The sequence below is a fragment of the Scyliorhinus canicula genome, chromosome 3 (assembly GCF_902713615.1).
Source record: "Scyliorhinus canicula chromosome 3, sScyCan1.1, whole genome shotgun sequence".
Lineage (NCBI taxonomy): Eukaryota > Metazoa > Chordata > Chondrichthyes > Carcharhiniformes > Scyliorhinidae > Scyliorhinus > Scyliorhinus canicula.
This window is the reverse complement of record NC_052148.1, coordinates 168,416,979-168,437,456: the sequence shown is the minus strand read 5'-3', so window position 1 is coordinate 168,437,456 and position 20,478 is coordinate 168,416,979. Positions and strand designations below refer to the sequence as shown.

Genomic DNA, 20,478 nt, shown 5'->3' with positions numbered 1-20,478 from the left:
CTCAGGGTTGGAGAGGAACTTATAGTAGGAGGGGGAGGATTGAGTTGTTGTGGTCCATACAGTAGTACGGGCAAGGGATCAAATTTGGTAAATCAAAGAGTAGCAATGAGAAAGAAAGGTATTAAAAATGTATTAAAACTCTAATAGGAAGGGACAGAGAATTCAGATCTCTCAGAATATCAGCAGTTAAGGCTAGAGGTTGCAAAAGTATTAAAAGGACAAAACTAACGGCTCTGTATCAAATGCACATAGCATTCAAAACAAAATAAATGAACTGATAGCACAAATCAAATTAAATACGTACAATCTGATAGTCATTACAGAAACATGGCTATAGATGACGTAGATTGGGACCTGAACATTAAAGGGTGCATGACATTTCGGAAGGAGAGGAGACAAGGAAAAGGTGAGGAAGTGTCTCTGTTAATTAATGATGTTATGAGCACATGTCATGGGATTGTACCTTTAAGAAATGGATGTTTATCAAATAGCTGCAGTGATGTCATTGTGTGGGTGGAGCTGGGCAGTGTCTCCGGCTTTTACTTTCATTTTGAGCTGGAAGCTGTTTGTGGTTCTGTGTTTTACCTTCGTTTTAGGCAGTTAAAAGCTGAATTCAGACAAGGAAGGTTCATTTTGTTTGTCTCTCTGTATGTTGAAAGGTGTCCAGATCGCTTGATAATTTAAAAGTGATAACTGTCTTGTGTAAAGAATTTATACCTCCTGCTTTGTTAAAAAGGATGTTTGGCTCATGGATGTTGTTCAGAAAGTTATTAAGGGTTACATATAGAGTACTGTATCTGTGGGAGGTATTTGTGTTGGTAGTTGATAAAATATTTACTACGTTTATAAAATGTTAACTGAATTCATAGAATAAACATTGTTTTGTTAAAAAATACTCAAGGTCTCTGTTGCATAACACCTGGAAAATGGGCCCTTGTGTTCCTCATAACCAAAATCTATTAAAAGTTGTAGGTCAGGTAAACTCCATGATATACTTTGGAGTTTTCTAAACACTGGCCCATAATACACAATAGAGAGAGATGACCAAACTTCAGGAAACCCAGGATGTAGAAGCGGTATGAGTAAAAATTGGAAAGGATAAAGGCAAGAAATCACTTGTGGGAATGGTATACAGGCCCCCTAACGGTAACCACATGCTCAGATGAGGTACAAAGGAAGAAATAATAGGAGCTTGCCAGAAAGGTACAACGATAATCATGGAGGATTTTAATCGACATATAGACTGGGAAAATCAGACGGTCAACTGTAGTCCAGGTGAAGAAGTCATAGAATGTTTTGAGGATGATTTATTGGAACAGCAGAACAGCACTTTCTGGAACCAATTAGAAAGCAGGTTATCCTAGACCTGGTATTGCATAATGTGATAGGATTAATTAATGACCTCATCGTGAAGTCGCCTCTCGGTAGCAACAATCATAATGGTTGAATTTTCCATTCAGTTTGATGGAGAGAAGAGTGGGATTTAAAAAACTTAAATAAGGGCAATTCTGAGGGCATGAAAACAGAGCTAGCTAAAGTGAACTGACACATTAGATTAAGGGTAAGTCAATAGAGATACAACGTCAGACATTTAAGGGGCTATTTCAGAATACACAGAATTGATACATTCCAACAAGAAATAAAAATTCCAACCGGAGGATGCACCACCCATGGCGAACTAAGAAAATTAAAGATAGTATAAAACTGAAAGAACACTTAATTTTGCAAAGGTGGGTAGCAGGTCAGAAGATTGGACATAATATAAACAATAGAGAGCGACTAGAAAACTAATAGGGAGGGGGAAATTAGAGTATGCGAGAAAGCTATCTAGAAGTACAGAGACAGATAGTGAAAGTAGTAATTTAACCTCTCTGCCATTTCTCTATTCTCCATTATAAATTCACCTGATGAGGGCAGCACGGTGGCCTAGTGGTTAGCACAACCGCCTCACGGCGCTGAGGTCCCAGGTTCGATCCCGGCTCTGGGTCACTGTCCGTGTGGAGTTTGCACATTCTCCCCGTGTCTGCGTGGGTTTCACCCCCACAACCCAAAAATGTGCAGAGTAGGTGGATTGACCACGCTAAATTGCCCCTTAATTGGAAAAAATAATTGGGTAATCTAAATTTATTTAAAAAAAAAAAAAAATTCACCTGATGGGCAGCACGGCGGCACAGTGGTTAGCACTGGGACTGCGGCACTGAGGACCCGGGTTTAAATCTCGGCCCTGCGTCACTGTCCGTGTGGAGTTTGCACATTCTTCCCGTGTCTGCATGGGTTTTCCCCCAAAACCCAAAGATGTGCAGGTTAAGTGATTGGCCATGCTAAATTGCCCCTTAATTGGATAAAAAAATAATTGGCTATTCTAAATTTATAAAACAATAAAAATAAATTCACCTGATTCTGCCAGTAATGGATCCACATTTGTCTTAGCCAAACATTCCCTTTTTACAGACTTGCAGAAGCTTTTACAATTTGTTTTATGTTTTTTTTTTGCTGGTTTACTTTCATATTGTATTTGCCCTTTCTAAAATTCTCCCAAAATCAAAGTGCTCTCCAAGCTGATTCCGCAGTGCCCACCTCTTCCAGTGGAGTAGCCGAGGTTTCGGAGCAGCCAGCCCCCGATTGAGCTGGCAGTATTGGCTGCCCACAAACAGAGGTGACCAGTATGAGGCTGCCTCTGCTGAAATCGCTGTTCGCCTGGATCCTGGCGAGTCTGGGCTCGGCCCTCGCATTTGCTTCTAACATCAGAGTCCTGAAGGCCATGCAGAAATCCTGCTTTGTGTGTTCAAAAGCACTGTGTTGTTTAAAAAGTAGTTTATGACTTTTTTTTCCCTCCAGAAAGTTAATGAGATTAATTTAAGAGAATCAATGGATTATTTTAATGGGCAACTGCTAAGTATCATGTGTTACAAATTTGAGGTTTGCCCTTTTTTGGTTGAAGCTTCTACTGCTCAATATTTAGATGTAGGATGGGGTGTCTCAGTGTTGTAATACTGAAATAAATTGTAATCCTAACCACAATCTCTTATCTTCCAAAAAGTAGGCTGATTGACACTTTATTGAGATGAAACCAGGTATAAACCATTTAGTTGCCATGTGACAGTGCCTCTTATTGTTGAAGGAAGTTTTACACCATAAACAAAGGCTTATCGGGTGCTGGATTGACGCTGTCTCAACTGATTTTTAATCACACCATCATTGGTGACCATGGCCGGGATTCTCCCCTACCCGGCGGGGCGGGAGGGTCCCGGCGTGATGGAGCGGCATGCGCCACTCCGGCGTCGGGCCGCTCCAAAGGTGAGGAAGTCTCCGCACCTTTAGGGGCCAAGCCCTAACACTGAGGGGCTAGGCCCACGCCGGAGTGGTTGGCGCTCTGCCAGCTGACGTGGAAGGCTTTTGGCGCCACGCCAGCCGGGGCTGAAGGGACTTCGCCGGCCGGCGGTAGTCCGCGCATGCACCGGAGCGTCAGCGTCTGCTGACGTCATCCCCGAGCATGCGCAGGGGAGGGGGTCACTTCCGCCTCCGCCATGGTGAAGTCTATGGCGAAGGCGGAAGGAAAAGAGTGCCCCCACGGCACAGGCCCGCCCGCCGATCGGTGGGCCCTGATCGCGGGCCAGGCCACCGTGGGGGCACCCTCCGGGGCCAGATCGCCCCGCGCCCCCCCCCCCCTCCCCGGAGCCCGCCCACGCCGTCTGCTCCCGCCGGTAAGGTAGGTGGTTTGATCCACGCCGGCGGGAGAGGCATGACAGCGGCGGGACTTCGGCCCATCGCGGGCCAGAGGTTCGCCGGCGGGGGGGGGGGGGGGGGGGCGCCGACCAGTGAGGCGCCATTCCCGCCCCCGCCGAATCTCTGGTGCCACAGAATTCGGGACACGGCGGGGGCGGGATTGACGCCGGCCCCCGGTGATTCGGAGAATCCCGCCCTAGACCTTTGTCGCCCAGGCCCTAAACTCTGGAATTCCCTTCCAGAATCTCTCTGCCTGGACTTGAAGATGTGACCTTCTGACTCAAGAGGGGAGAGTATTATCACTGAGTCAATTTGAGGTTGATGTACAGATGATTACAATCTCAGAAAGTTTTTTAGATTGTGTAGATTCTATTATTTGGGAGGGTCGGTGGAATGCCTTGAGGCATTTTTTGTAAATCCCTGATGCAGGCAGACCAAGGCTGGAGGATCTTATTGCAGCTCAGCTCTGATGGAGCTGGGCATTGGTTATCTCACTGAGGTCAAGGAACCTTTTATTGGCTTAAAATGGGATTGGTTTCCGACAAGCATCAAGCCCTGTAGATTTTAATTAGTCTGGCTGGATTTACAAGATCCAGGCTCATATCTTCAGTGTTGCCGGTTGTCAAATGAATGAGAATGTATCTTACAAACACTGAATTAGTATCAGTTATTTCCTTCAGATTGCAATCTTTGCATTTTCCTCTCCTCCCATATATTAAATTGTTAATTGAACCTCTAATGGTATTTTTGATCTCGCTAGAATCCCTTAAATGCTTTAATTCCTCAGACATTCTGTGACTGCACATTATGTTTCCATGGGGTTTTTTTTTGCCTTCCCTGGATTGCTTCAAGTACTGACGACACTCCCTTTGTCTGGTCATGGAACATTGCTCATGCTATTGCTATTGTTTATTTTTAACTTTATCTTCCTCTTTCTCTGCTGTTTAAACATCCACTCACCTCAAAATGCCCTTTGCTGACAGTATAATGCATTATATCATTTCCATTTCTGTATCTCAGCAATCTTGTGTGAAAACATAAAATTTGTGAAGCTTTAACCTTGCATTCCGGGTGCAAAGGGCGCATTTTGATATAAAGGAAATGTTGGTGGAAATGAGGTTGGAGACAGGGTAATGTTATCACTGCAGTATCAAATATTTTTGTAGAATTGCTTATTCTCTCCTGTGTATGACGAAATTTGTGTCTAGGCACATGTATTTGGCTGTGGTGCAGTGTCAGCCCCTTTGTCCATTACTTAATAGACAGAGGTGTTTAAAAACAAAAGACGTGACGAAAACTGAACAGTTTTCTACTTTCACCCATATATATAGTATTGTGTTCCTTTCCTCAATTTCAGAAGTATCTCCTGGCTTGGATACCTTTGTTCCTAATTCAGCAGAACTCTTGCCCTTCATTGAGTTGGCACGAGGAGTGAAGGGGGCAAGGAATTGCAACAAAAGATATTTGCATATCGTACCGTGTTGCCCACTCCCCACTCGAATGGACAGCTCCACTGACTGCACAAGTGAAATACTGCAGATGCTGAAAATCTGAAATACAAACAGAAAATGCTGAAACTACTCAGCAGGTCAGTCAGCTTTCATGGAGAGAGAAGCAGCAAACGTTTCAGGTCTGTGACCCCCTCATCAAAGCCCCTTTCTCTTAATCGCCGCAGGTTTTCCTAGTACGTGCGCCAACCAAACAATGCTTAGCAGAAATGCAGATATTTTAATTGGGTGGCAGGCAGGGCTAGTGACGAGAAGTAATTCCTGAAGAAAAACACGCAAAAGCTTGAGAAGAACAAGAATTGCAAACTTCAGGAAATCACAAGGTTAATTTGATTGTAAGTGATAAATCACTGCTCTTATCATGTGACCTGGGCTTTACATTAGCCTGTTTTTAATGTCTGAGGATTAGATTAAGAATGATGGGGATCTAAAGTTTCACCACAAGAATTAATTGGCAGATCATTTTCTTATGGGTGTGTAAAGTTATATTTGTTTATGGCTGGTAACATTTACGCGAGCGTGAGTCACAAGATTTGTTTTTCAAAGATGAGTTCTGAATGTGTAGCCATATATGTACAGAATGAAGTTCAAGTTTCATTCTCCGCTTTGCTGCAGTTACTGTATCCCATACATATACAGCAAAGCATGAAATGTAACCAGATATGCTAGGCTGGAAGTTCCAGTTCCCCAGCCTTGTGTTTCTCCGCGACGCACCAGCCGCTGGCGGCCAGATTCTATACTCCCACTGCTTGCCAATGGAATCTCCTGTTGAAACCACCCAACACGGCTGGGAAAGCCATGGACCAGGGTGTGCTGTCAGTGGGAAAAGTGAATCGCATTGGCCAGAGAATTCCAGCCAATATCACCTTGAATTTTTTAGTTCTTTTGTTCAAATAATCTAAATTTTGTGGGAGCAAATAATACATTGCTTGATTGGTTACTTCCAGGTAAAGACATCTAATAATAATAATCTTCATTAGTGTCACATGTAGGCTTACATTAACACTGCATCTTGTCCAGAGACCCAGAAGAACTGACTTTCTCTCCATCCTTTTCTACATATTAGTTATTCCTTGATCAACCAGGCTGTGGTAGAAGATTGGGAAGGGGTCATGTATTTTCACATCTTTTACACAAAAAGTAATTGTTTTTAATTATAATTTAATGTTAACAATTACAATAAAAGCACTGTAACGAGGGGCTGGATTTGATGATCCTACGCTGGTGTGTTTGAAGACGCCGGTGGGGTGGAGGTGCTTGTAAAATGCATTTTACCACCCACCCCGACCTGACTCCTATTTCACAGGGGTGCAATGGAGGTGTCGAGCAGCCTGCTTTCGAACCTATTGAGGTCCTTAAGTGGCCAATTAATGGCCCACTTTTAAGTGTCTCATCTTGCCCTCTCGCTATTTTACCCATGGCAGGGGTTGGCCCAGGCCAAGCGGGAGCCTGGCAGCTTTTACTGGGCGAGCTGGTGTCAGGTAAGAAGGGGATGGATTTCCTTTTGACTTTGTGCCCATCAGATGCACTGCACCCACCAAGGTCATACTCCCCTTTTAGCCACTCCCCTCCCCACCTCCCTCAACCACCAGCCAAGCCCTGTTAATACCCAAGTCTTAGCTGCAATCCGGTTTCCATAATCTCCTCTGCTTTGGGTCCTGCTGTCATCCAGGAGTGGTCAACATTTGAACTTGGGACTACAGCCAGGATTGGTCAACAGTTCTTGAAGCAGAGGATCAATACATGAATAGAGAGAATTGTTAACAAGATCAACTAACATGGGGGCCAGGAGGGGAAGTTAGGTGATCAGCAGTTTAGTGGGAATCGGGTCGAGGAAGCAGGATGTTGATCACACAGGCAAGATGAGCTGGAATAGAGCATGAGGAGCGATAGGAGAGGAAGTAGAGAAAGATTTGAGTTTAGGGCTGGGACAGGAATGTAACCTCAGAGAAAGTTTAGCACAGGGGGCTCATGGGAGGGGAGGGAAGCAACAGAGGCAGCTAAACAAATTGTCTCACTCTTATGGGAAATAGGTCCCTGAGCTCATCCAACAATACAATGCGGATAAGTGTGAGGTTATCCAATTTGGTAGCCAGATCAGAAAGGCAGATGATTACCTGAAAGGCTATAAATTAACGTGCAACGAAACCTGGGTGTCATCGTACACCAGTGTCTGAAAGTAAGCTTGCAGGTGCAGCAGGCAGTAAAGAAGGCAAATGGTGTGTTGGCCTTCACTGCAAGAGGATTCAAGTACAGGACCAGGGATGTCTTGCTGCAGTACCTTTGTGAGGCTGCACCTGGAATATTATGTGCAGTTTTGGTCTCCTTATCTGAGGAACAATGTTCTTGATATAGAGGGAGTGCAGAAAAGGTTTACCAGACTGATTCCTGGGATGGCAGAACTGACGTATGAGGAGAGATTGAGTTGGTTAGATTTATATGAGCTGCACTTCTGAAGAATGAGGAGAGATTTCATTGAAAGCTATCAAATTCTAACAGGACTAGACAGGGTAGATGCAGGAAGGATGTTCCTGATAGTGGGGATATCCAGAACCAGGGGTCATAGCGATAGAAGAGGAAATAAGCCGATGACACAAAAATAGATGGGACAGTAAGTTGAAATGAGGAAATAAGAACCTTACAAATGGGTATAGAATCATAGAATTTACAGTGCAGAAGGAGGCCATTTGGCCCATCGAGTCTGCACCGGCCTTGGAAAGAGCACCCCACTTCCAACTTATCCCAGTAACTCCACCTAAACTTTTTGGACACTAAGGGCAATTTAGCATGGCCAGTCCACCTAACCTGCACATCTTTGGACTGTGGGAGGAAACCGGAGAACCCGGAGGAAACCCACGCAGACACGAGGAGAACGTGCAGACTCCGCACAGATATTGACCCAAGCCGGGAATTGAACCTGGGATCCTGGAGCTGTGAAGTAATTGTGCTAACCACTATGCTACGGTGCTGCATATAGATAGGTTAGGAGAGTGGGCCAAAATGTGGCAGATGGAGTTTAACGTGGATAAGTGTGAGGTCATGCATTTTGTTCGAAAAAATGGAAAGGCAGCGTATTAGCTAAATGAGGAGAGATTTTGGGTGCTCTGATGTGGAGGGATTTGGGTGTCCTCGTGCATGAGTCACAGAAAGCTAGCATGCAGGTGCAGCAGATAATAAGGAAAGCAAATGGAATGTTGGCATTTATAGCAAAAGGATTTGAATATAAAGATAAGGAAGTCTTGTTGCAACTATACAAGGCATTGATGAGACCATACCCCTTATTTGAGGAAAGATGTAGTGGTATTGGAGACAGTTCAGAGGAGGTTCACTAGATTGATTCCAGAGATGAGGGGTTTGTCGTATGAGGAGAGATTGAACAGTTTAGGCCTATACTCTCGAGAGGGGAGATCAAATCAATGTATACAAGATGTTAAAAGGTATGGATACTGCAGACGTGGAGCAGATGCTTCCTCTTGTGGGGCATTCTAAAACGAGAGATCATAATCTTAGAATAAGAGGCAACAAATTTAAAACAGATTTGAGGAGAAACTACTTCTCCCAAAGGGTTGTGAATCAGTGGAATTCACTAGCCCAGAGTGCCAGGGATGCAGGGAAAGTAAGTAAATTTAAGGAGGAATTAGATAGCTTTTTAATTGGTAATGGGTTGAAGGGTTATCGAGAACGTGGGGACAGTGGAGTTGAGGCCAGGCAGGGATCAGCCATGATCACATTGAGGGTGTTCGGCTCGAGAGGCTAAATTGCCTAATCCTGCTCCTCGGTCATGTCTTCTCGGGAGGAGATGCTCTGGCTAATTTTTCAATCCAGCTCTTGGTCTGTCGTATTGTAGGTAATAGATGAGGAACGTATCAGTCATGATAGAATGGCGGAGAAGTCTCGAATGGCCTAATTTTGCTCCTGTATCTTATGAACTTATGAAGTAGGGAAAGATTTGAGTTCAGGGCTGGGGCAGGAATGGAACCTCAGAGAAAGTTTAGCACATGAGGAGAGTGAAAGGGGAGGGAAGCAACAGAGGCAGCTAAACAAATGGTCTATCTTATGGGAAATAGGTTCCTGAGCTCATCCATCAGAACAATGTGAACAAGTGTTAGGTTATGGCTGAGATGAGGAGAAATATCTTTACCCAGAGAGTAGTCAGTCTGTGGAATTCACTACCACATGTGGCGGTTGAGTGCATAATATTTGTATATTTCAAGAAGGAGCTGGATATAACTCCTGGGGCTAAAGGGATCAAAGGATATGAAGGGAAAGTGGGAGTAGGTTACTGGGTTGGATGATCAGACATGATTGTATTGAATAGCGTATCAGGCTCGAAAAGCCAAATGGCCTACTCCTGCTCTTATTTTCGATGTTTCAATTGCTGGAGTCCTTTGTTTTGATTTCCCAGGGACAGTGTTCTGGCTGACAACAGTCAGTGATTGGTTCCTGCGGGATGCTTCTGGGAGAGCTGGACAGAAGTGATTCAACCTTGAGCAGAATAGGAACTCGCTCTCGCACTCTCTCGCTCTCTTATGTAAAGGACTGCTTTATTGTTCAGAAACCAGTGAGTGCTTGGCACATCTTCACTATATATTTGAAAGGATCTTGAATCTACAAAGAAATTAGACAGCCTTGCCAGAGAGAAGCATCAAAACGAAAGTTCGAACTCCTGAGAGACTTTGGGCGCGATTCTCCGCTCCCACACCGGGTGGGAGAATCGCGGGAGGGCCGCTCTGACACCCCCCGCGATTCTCCCACCCCCCTCCCAAAATGCCGCTTTTTCACGGCGACCCACGATTCTCCGACCCGGATGGTCCGAGCGGCCTGCTGTTCCCGACTGGTTCACGCTGGCGGCAACCACACCTGGTCGCTGCCGGCGTGAACATGGCACCAAAAGCTGTTTTGTGGCTTGTGGGGTTTGGAGAGGGGAGTGAGCACCACGACTGTGCTCGGGAGGGGAATGGCCCGCAATCGGTGCCCACCGATCGTCGGGCCGGCGACTCAAAGGGACGCACTTTTTCCCCTCCGCCGCCCCGCAAGATCAACCCGCCACGTCTTACGGGGCAGCGGAGGGGAAGACAGCAACCGCGCATGTGCGGGTTGGAGCCATCAGCCGTCGTGACGTCAGCCACGCATGCGCGGGTTGGAGCCGGCCAACCTGTGCATGCGCGGCTGACGTCATTAGGCGCGCCGGCCGCGTCATTCTCGGTGCGCCGGGCCTTGACACCAGTGACAAGGCCCCGCGGCCGAGATTTACGGCACGGCCCTCCTAGCCCCCCGAGCGGGGAGAATAGAGGGCAAGGAGCGGCCTCCGACGCCGTCGTGAACCTCTCCGGGTTTCACAACGGCGTCGGGCCTTGCGGAGAATTCCGCCCTTTAACTAGAAGCCAACCTGGTACATTGGAGATCCTTTATCCTTTTTAAATTACTATTTTCTTCCCTCTCCACCACCCTTTCCATCTATTATCTGTGTGTGTATATATAGAATGGGACGAATTGGAAAGGGTGGGTTGAGAAAGGGTATTAGGTAGGCAGTTACATTTTTGGTCAGTTTCATTGTATTACTGTCAAATGATAAAAGGTTATTTGTGTTAAATTGACAAACCGGTGTAGTTTATTGGGCTCAGTCTAGATCCTCGGGTATTTTAAAATAACATCTAATTTCACTTGTATTGCGACTCTGGGTCAAGTGGGGCTGAAATTGACCGCTTACCAGCCCAGGGTGTCATAACACTATGTTACAGGTAAAAGTGAAAGGGGAGGGGTAAGAAGATATTTTGTCGAAAAAGGTAGCCATCCCGTGATCCTGGAATGGTGAGTAGTTTTAGCAGAAGAGAGCAAGTCCTAGTTTTGTTTGATCTGATGATGAATCGCTGAGCCAGCTGTCCGCCATAGACTTTCAAACTGGTATCATTTGGACATAGTTAGTAAAGATGAGGATGGAGGACAGCACCAGGGGAAAGACCATGGTGAGATATTTAATGGTTTCAGCCAGACCTCTAAGGTTAAATATATCAAACAAATTAATTAAGCAAATTATAAGAAAGTACCACAGAAAATCTCAATGATATAATAGTGATATAAAGTTATACTGTACAGTCCTTTATCCAATTCATTAAGTTAAAAAATTACAGTTTTAGGAAATAAATTAATCTTTTAATGACTGACCTCCAAAAGTATAAGCCAATCGTGTGACGTTTACCAAGTCACTGCTCACCCGGGGACGGCACGGTGGAGCTGTGGTTAGCTGCTGCTCGAGTATGCCATTTTTGACCGGGAGTGCAGGAGGCGAAAGAGGCCAGTGTCCTGGCCTTTGCGTCCCTAGTAGCCTGGAGGAGGATTCTTCTTCAGTGGAAGGATGCGAGGCCCCCAAGCGTGGAGGCCTGGATCAATGATATGGCGGGGTTCATCAAATTGGAGAAGGTGAAATTTGCCCTGAGGGGATCAGTACAGGGGTTCTTTAGGCGGTGGCAGCCTTTCCTGGACTTCCTGGCGGAACGGTAGGGAAATAGGCCGGCAGCAGCAGCAACCCCGGGGGGGGGGTTTTGGTTCGGTGGGAGGGAGAATTGTGTAGATGGGTTTGTTGGATGTTGCGGGTGTTATCTCTTTCCTTTTTGTTGTTTGCTTTTTTTTTGTTTTTGTTTTTGTAGTTGCTTTTGTAGTTGGGTGGGTGTTGTTCTTGGGTTTTTACCATGGTTGTTTTGTTAATATTGTTTTATTGTTTATATTTTGTGAAAATCTTAATAAAAATTATTTGTAAAAAAAAGAGTATGCCATTTTTGAGAGGGCAGAGCATCAGAAAAATGGCGCTGCCCCCAATTTCGGCATAAAAATGGATTCTTCGGCTGATCGGCGAACGGGATTTCGGCGTCGGCAATCGGAAAATCCCGTCCTAAGTGTTGGTGCTAGGACAGAATTGGTGGACTTCTACAACAGCAAAATTGGCACCAGTCCCGGGAAAATTCATCAATCATTAATGGGCTAGCGCCACATGGAACATGATCGATTTCAATGAAAAAAGGTGTCAGATTCACCGGGATCAAGCTTGGCACTCGAAAGACTGACAAGCTGCAGCTGCATATGGGCACTCCGCTCCCCACACACACTCATCCCACCAAACAAGATGGCGTGCGCTGAAGCACGCCCATCCAGTTGATGGCTCGGCTGAGGCCAAAGCGTACCTAGGGTGGTGGCCTGGGGGGCACCCACACAACCCGTGGCACTAAGTTCGCAGTGGGCAGTCAGTGACATGCGCAGCTGCATGGCTGCTTTGCAGGCTGTAGCAATGGGGTTCCATGCCCGTCCACCCCGACCATACGTCCCACCTCCAGGCTGCCCCCCGCCACTCCCCCCGGTCCTGGCAGCAGACCCCCAGCCAGCAGCATAACTGTCAGCACACTATGGTACTGTTGGACACTTTCCATACCCCCTCTCTCCCCCTCAACAGCGACAGCGCCTGTTTCCCGATATTTGAAACCAGAAGTGAAGCTTGCCCTTGGTAATTGCTCCTGGCGGAGGTGGAACATCCCGGAGGCTCTGGAGAATACCAGGTTAGGGGCGCTAATGATATGTGAACAGCGTTTACTGTAAGTGCGGAGTAGAACACAATGCCGCCACCGTTGAGGCGCCAGAGCATGGCATTTTGGCGCCGGCCATGATTTTGGTCTCACGGCCGATTATCCGCCCAATCGCCTTTCCCAATCTTGGCAACGGAGAATCCCGCCCAATTCTTTGTGCACTTGTAAGATATGGTTGGAAAGCAAGCTACAGCATTACAGTGATTTAAAAGCAATTTCCAGCTGTTACGTCTTAGTCCTTAAAGAGATGTGTTTAACATTCTGTCAGATTCCCCAAAGAAATCTCTAAATAGATGAACAACCCAATTCAGCATTTCTCAACAAAACAAAGATGTGATATCAAAGGAAATGTTCACAACGTCAGTAAGTGCATTTGATCTCGGATTGAAAGCAGACAGTGGTTACCACCCAGATGAATATCTGTGATTAGATGGTGCAGGTGTGAGGGAAGTGGTCATATGTTAGAAATACAAAAGGAGATTTAAACCTCTCTCCATGCTAATAGCACTGGATTAAAGCCATTTAAAAGTTCATTACACTGAAATAGATGACAGATACTGTGCAGTATCAGTAAGATCAAACAGAGCTGAGAATGAATCCTTTTTTAATCACTAAAAAAGATACATTGAAGGGTTTAAGTGAATAAAGGAGCTATATTTTCCCCCTGGTGTTGATGGTGATATTTAGTTTTGGTTTTAGGATATTTTGGCTGCATGGTAAATGTAGTGTATTCAAATAGTGAGGGAAAAAGTGTGAAAGAGGCAAAGAATGGAGAAAATATTGAAGAATGGACTCTGCTTTTAATCTTACAAAATAATTTTAAATTGTTGGACAAGAGATCCACCTAGCCAATTCAGAAAATGATTGAGAAAAGTTTTCTCAAAAATTTTGACTTAATATGGCCTTAGACTTTTCATGTCTGTTTCCTTCAAGGGATTGACCCAATTGGCTGAGATAAATAACCAGTTCAATCCAAATATTCACATCATGATAATTCAGTGAAAAACTCTGGAAGGGTGATTGCATTTGTGTGATGTTTAGGAGCTCAGTGCGGAGGTTATTTGTTGAGGTTATTTAAACCCAAAATATTACCCATCCCAATTGTGGCAGCATTGCCAGTATCTGTTTAATGCATATCAATCTTGTTTTATGTCTAAACATTGAGCCTCCTCCCTGAACACTAATGTGTTGTTCAGTCTTGTATCACGGCAGCTTGAGCACAATTTAATGGAACAATTTAACGGAACAATTTAACGGAACAAGTGTTATTTTGGGTGGGTTTAGCCCGGCTTTTTTGGTGAGAACCACACCAGTATTTTTGAACCCTGAAAGTGACACCGAGAGGACACTAAGAATCGAGGAACACACAAATGTTCAGATCTACAAAAAAAAATGAAAGCTTCTGTAGAAAAGGATGAAAGAAAAGCATACATGGGCTGCAAGTGAGACGACACAGCTAAGAACGACACACCGAAAAGTTCAAATCAGCAGACAGTTACTGCAAAAGGACTCTGGAAAAGACAAAAGGACAAAGGGAATGCAAACAAAACTGCAAATAAGTTACTAGTGAGTAAATATCACTGTGGTAAATTTCCCACTCCTACCTCCTGTTGAAATGAATAGTGATCCGTGGAAAAACTGGCAGTTTTACTACTTACAATGGCAAAATTGAGATTGTAACAATCTTAATTATCAAATGTTAGGAAAGTAAAGGTAGTTTTAAGGAATTTATATTTGTATTGGTAAACATTAGAAATAAGGTATAGATTTAAGTATGTTTAATTTAATGTTTCTGTGCCTGGAAGGTAAAACCTATAGCTAGATTCATGTTGGACAAAGGTGTTTGTATGTGCGGCGGTTAGTTAAGTTCCAACTGTGTTTCTATTGTGCTCAGAGAGGGTTATGGCATGAAGAATAAATAAACCAGCAGTGGTTGTTCAGCAACTTGGGCCCTTTAGTTTAGAGAAGCTTTGAAGTTTTAGTTTAACTAATTTGGTTGCAGTTGGGGATAGGTAGTGAAAGAGAAGGCAGCTCTCACAGTTCTACTAGAAGCAGTTGGTTTTAGAATGCTAAAGAGAGGAAATCTATCCCAGCTTTGCGAGAATAAAAGCCATACTATGGAGTAATAGTTAAGAAACAGATGCTGGAAATATCTAGCTGGTTACGGAAACTAGAGGAATGAAGAGAAGTATCCAAGAAGTCTGGAATTAAGTGAACAGAGACCAAAGTATAGTTCAGAAGAATTCAAGGAAGAGTAAAGAAAGTGTTCTGCACGAAAGAAACAATTGCATTAACCAGATCTAAAATGGGACAGCATCCCTCAGAGGTAAATAAAACGTCTGATGCCATTTTAATACAGTCTGGGAACTGAGTGTTAAGGCAATTGTGAGCAGTCTGTACAGCAGACAAGACAAAGAAATCCTAAAGGGGTTGGTGTAAAATCCTGGACTGGATCTGCTGCTAAGTGGAACAGAAGCTTGAGTTAAAAGAGTCGTTTGTAAAACCTGTACTGGATTTTGGAATGCAAACCACAAGGGAAAGCACAATTATGCGAGAAGATTTTAAAGTGTGTTTTTGGAAACTCTCACATGACAATCATCTGCATGGATTCTTGGGAGACATCCACAAACATTCACTTGGGCTTCAGAGTGGAGTGTGCATTTGCTCACAGTCACCTTGTGTGCTTAAAAGGGACTTTGTGTGAATGAGACCATTGTAGATTAAGATGTACTTCATAATCCACGTTAATCCTAAACCCTGTATGTAATTGTTAAACTAAGGGGCGAGTAAAGGCATATTGTATCACAATCCAATTTTTTCATGTTTAATTTTTTTTAAAATTCTTGTTAAAACTAATTAGCGGTCCTGTGCCTCTGTTCCTCCATGTTTTATTTTTAAACAAGTTACTGGGCGGGATTCTCTAATAATGGGACTATGTCCCCACGCCGGCGTGAAAACCGGCACCAACGACTCTGGCATAAATTGCCCCCAAAAGAGAGGAATTCTCACCTTTCCAGGGGGCTAGGTTGCTGCTGGAGTGGTCCGCGCAGCTCCAGCCGGCACGGAATGGCCCACACATGCGCGGAACGGCCGGCATATTTCCGCACATGTGCTGAACGGCCGGCGTATTTCCCTTCTCCGAGGGTTCCCTTCTCCGCGCCGGCCCCCAGGCAATATGGCAGAGCCCTACAGGGGCTTGGCGCGGAGTAAAGTAGGCCTCCATGGAACCAACCCGCCCACCGATCAGTAGGCCCCAATCGCGGGCCAGGCCACCGTTACATATGAATAATATGTATTCAACACTAAAGTTTGGGGTGAAACTAGACTAGTGAACAGTATGTGATAGCTAGCAGAATCAAGTATATTCAAATGATAAGCTTAAAGAGAGATTAGTGTTTGGGTGCGAGATCACTTGGTGAGAGTAAGTCTACAGAAAGATGAGGATCTGACGTTTAAAATAACGATAGACGTGTGTTGATATGCAGTAGTTGTGAAACGTCAGCTAGAGTATACGTATGATGTGGAGATGCCAGCGTTGGACTGGGGTCGGCACAGTAAGAAGTCTTATAGCACCAGGTTAAAGTCCAACAGGTTTGTTTCGAATCACTAGCTTTCGAAGGTTGGGGAAGGAGCTACGCTTCGAAGGTAGTGATTCGAAACAAACCTGTTTGTTGGACTTTAACCCGGTAGAGTATATGTATGGCAGAGAAGACCAGGAGATACGTTATGCTGGGAGACAGTCCAAGTCAAAAGAGAGGAACAATTGCAAACAAAGTGCAGAATACAAATACTGTGGAGGACAGCTGGCACTGGAAAAGAAGGATTGGGAAAGCAGTGTTTCTACTGCAAGGTCAAAATCATTTTGTACAAGTGGTTGGCTAGCAAGATGCTGGCTAGGAAGTGGTTGGGGAAATATCAGCACAAATGAGTCTGATGAAGAATTATGCATGATACAACAGGTTGGTTCTGTCAAGTCCATAGGAGACTTACAATGATGACCGTATTAAGTAAACATGTGTCAGATAGACACAGGTATGTTATGCAACATTTTGACCTGCACCGGTGTTAAGTGGCTCCATATGGAGATCTGAAAATGAAGCCGTTGAAAGTAAGATTGAAGCTATATGGTGGCACATTACTCGTATCAATAGGACAAATTAATCTGACAGCCCAATGCAATGGCGACAAGGAGGACCTTCAATTCCAGATCATAGATGGGACGCAATGGCCACTAATCTCAGCTGGAGCAAGCTTAAAGCTTGCGCTGGTAACCCTGAAAGTGCAAGCAAAGAAAGGGCAACAAAAGGCCCCAGGGAAAAGGTAACAAAGGACCAGAGAGAGGGAGACAGAAGACACCCGAGAAAGAGAGAGAGACAATATTCCAGTAAACCACAACATGTTTGCCGACCATGTCAGCGCAATGAAACGCACAAGTTGAAGGTAACTGACTCAGTTCTACAGGGAAGTGTTCACATCAGAGATGAACTGGAAAACTGGAAGATTTGAAGGGTAAGATTTCAGCTAGGTATATAGCAGTGAATAAGCACAATAAACAGAAGTCTTCAATGAATCAAGCTGGGCGAGATCGGAACAAACAGATTTCAGAGCTGACACAAAGGAACAAAGAGCAGAGAATGATATACATTTGCACAGTTGACAACTCAAAGCTAGAGTTGAAAACCCTCAACCAGATATACAGTATGCTCAAATAGTGAAGCTGTTCCTTCACCGTAATTGGCTGGTCAGGATGAAGGGCTCTCCCAAGCTGTCTTGAGTACAGAATTACCATCAATCCCAAAGATCCATGTGTCCCCCACAACACAGTGGAACAGCAAAGGTTACCAAGGATTGGATTGGATTGGATTGGATTGGATTTGTTTATTGGCACGTGTGCCGAGGTAGAGTGAAAAGTATTTTTCTGCAAGCAGCTCAACAGATCATTAAGTACATGGGAAGAAAAGGGAATAAAAGAAAATACATAATACGGCAACACAAGATATACAATGTAACTACATAAACACTGGCATCGGATGAAGCAAACAAGGTGTAGTGTTAATGAGGTCAGTCAATAAGAGGGTCATTTAGGAGTCTGGTGACAGTGGGGAAGAAGGCAACAATGATCATGGGAATGACGCTCTCAGGACCAAGAACATCACCTAGACATACAGTCAATGTCAATGCACAGACCATTAAAAGACCTGCACAATTTATAGGCTGTGGGTGGCATTCTCCCATGCATCTACCAGAGGGATCAATGGTGAGTGGTGGGTGGGAGGGGAGAATTTGGTAGGAGGCTCAAAAAATCACGGCAACGTAAAATTACAGCAGGATCTTCCGAAGATGCGTGCCACGGCTAATCTGGAATCCTGCTGGAGGCCGCCATGATTTACATCCTGCTAATGGGATGAAGTTAAAGATCAACCAGAATCTTCCCCAACAGCAGATTCTACACATTGCCAGCAGGATGCAATCTTTGGTCCATCCTTGGATTTCCCCTTCCTTCCTCTCTTATGATGTGGAGATGCCGGCGTTGGACTGGGGTGAGCACAGTAAGAAGTCTTACAACACCAGGTTAAAGTCCAACAGGTTTGTTTCAAACACGAGCTTTCGGAGCACGGCTCCTTCTTCAGGTGAATGGAAAGGCTTGTTCCAGAAATTTCTGGAACAAGCCTTTCCATTCACCTGAAGAAGGAGCCGTGCTCCGAAAGCTCGTGTTTGAAACAAACCTGTTGGACTTTAACCTGGTGTTGTAAGACTTCTTACCTTCCTCTCTTATGACTCAGCTGAAATTGGAAATATATGGAAATAGCAGGTAGGAAGAATACAACTGACCTCAGTCTTGGCACACACCATCAGTCTCAGAAATATACCGCAAAAATGCAATCTACCCCTCATTTTGCACAGTGGATTCCGATTTGGTCCAGTACTCTTAGCCCAAGAGTTTCTGTCCATATTAGCTGGCATGAACCCCTCACATACCCATCTCTTCATGCCTGAGAGAGTTTTCATTGGACCTGTGGCATTTTGACTCCAATGCGAATTAGTTAAGACTTCTGTACAACAGAGAAAAACTATTAGGCAGGTGATAAGTATCGTACACGACCAGTCTTTTGAAATAAAGCAGGGCTTTGTATTTGTTTTGAATAGCATTCTGGTATTAATCTGCAAGCCTTATTATCTATGCAGAAATCCAAAAACAGCAGTTGGGTGGATTTCTGTTTTCACATGAATCATCCAGGAATTATCATCAACCAATCAAACCTAAACCATTTGATAGATGTAGGTCGGTGAAATATTAAATATTTCTTGTGCTTTCAAGATGCACTTTGTGGTGCATTCTGCAACCATCATGGTGTTTTCTGAAGATCAGCTGCCTGTCACTTTGAATGGTGAAATGTACACATTTGTTTCACGTTAAAGAATGGAAGCTCGCACATCTGTTGAGATGTGTCAATATTTACAGTCTGTTACTAAAATGCACATTTCCAGGTGAGGGGACACCCCAGTAACCAATCAATGCTCTGCTCAGCATCGTAGCCTGCGTTCCCAACCACTTCTACTAGGTGCTACCCGTTGACCTCTGATAAGCTGGAGGCAGCCTTCTCGCAGTTTCTGCTTGTTACTGAGATGTGTGTCAGTGTGGGGAACTATAGAGAGCTGCTGCAGTGGCCATCAGTGGGCCTTGCTGCACAAATAACCCCTCAGACAGAGGGGCCAAGAAGCACATGATGATGGTCGATCCCTGTGATAAGTGAAATCCTCATTCTCCTCAATAACGTGCTCAGCGTTTGGCTGATATTCTGGATGGCTGGCGCGCGGGGGGTGGGGGGGGGGGGGGGCGGCACCACACTCAATAGAGGAGCTCATGCATTTAAAGCCCTGGCCCATTGTGTCGTACATTGTGACTGTGTGGGCTCCTCCATTCTTACCCTATGACTTTGTGCTGTCTCAGGGAATTCTGACAGGCGGAATACATTTGCTGCTGCTAACCTAGGTAGAACCTCCCGTTTTAGTGATTTCCGGGGCCCTGCATCTGTGCCTGGTTCAGCAGGACTTGTCCGTCCTCCATCCTCCGAGGAGGACTTAGCATTATTCCAGTGTGAAGAAGATAACTGAACCTTCTCAGGTACTGCATCAATTTCTTCCTGACCAAACCAACTGTTGACATTCTGAGCCACCCAAATCCATGCCTGCTTGCTTTGAGAGGTGGTCCTTTCCTATGACTCTCTGGAAAGAGGATCTCCTTCCTCTCCCTCACTGCCTGAAGGAGGACCTCCAGGTTGGCAACTGAGAAGCATGGGACAACACTGCCCTTATTGCCAAGCCTCTACTTCTCTTCTGGGATCCCTGGTGCTCGCATCCTTGAAGTTAAATGGCAATCACAGTAATGGTTGCCATGGCTTGTTTGCATCAGCCTCACACACACTCTATTCCACCTCCAATCACCACTCTGTGGCCTCCAATTGCTCACCACTCCTTCCGTCCAGCCAATTAACAGTCCACCCCATGAAAACTGGATGCTCCATCTGCATTGCCCCCCAAGTTGGGTTACGGATATGGGGCGGAGTTGTGGCTTAAGTGGGATGCTCTTTCCAAGGGCCGGTGCAGGCTCGATGGGCCTAATGGCCTCCTTCTGCACTGTAAATTCTATGTCTATATCTATGTCTAAG

The 20,478-nt window shown here is 44.9% G+C and overlaps 1 protein-coding gene across 3 annotated transcripts in view; it reads left to right on the top strand.

Moving 5' to 3' along the window:
- Positions 1 to 20,478, top strand: part of shroom3 (shroom family member 3) — a 547,942-nt gene that overhangs the window by 254,427 nt on the left and 273,037 nt on the right. The window contains exon 1 of one of the 3 annotated variants that reach the window (XM_038791701.1): positions 14,359 to 14,374. The exons of the other annotated variants lie outside the window; for them this stretch is intronic. The gene's annotated coding sequence lies outside the window, so the exon portion shown is untranslated. Of the gene's footprint in view, positions 1 to 14,358; positions 14,375 to 20,478 lie in introns of those variants that run through there. 3 annotated transcript variants of the gene reach the window in all.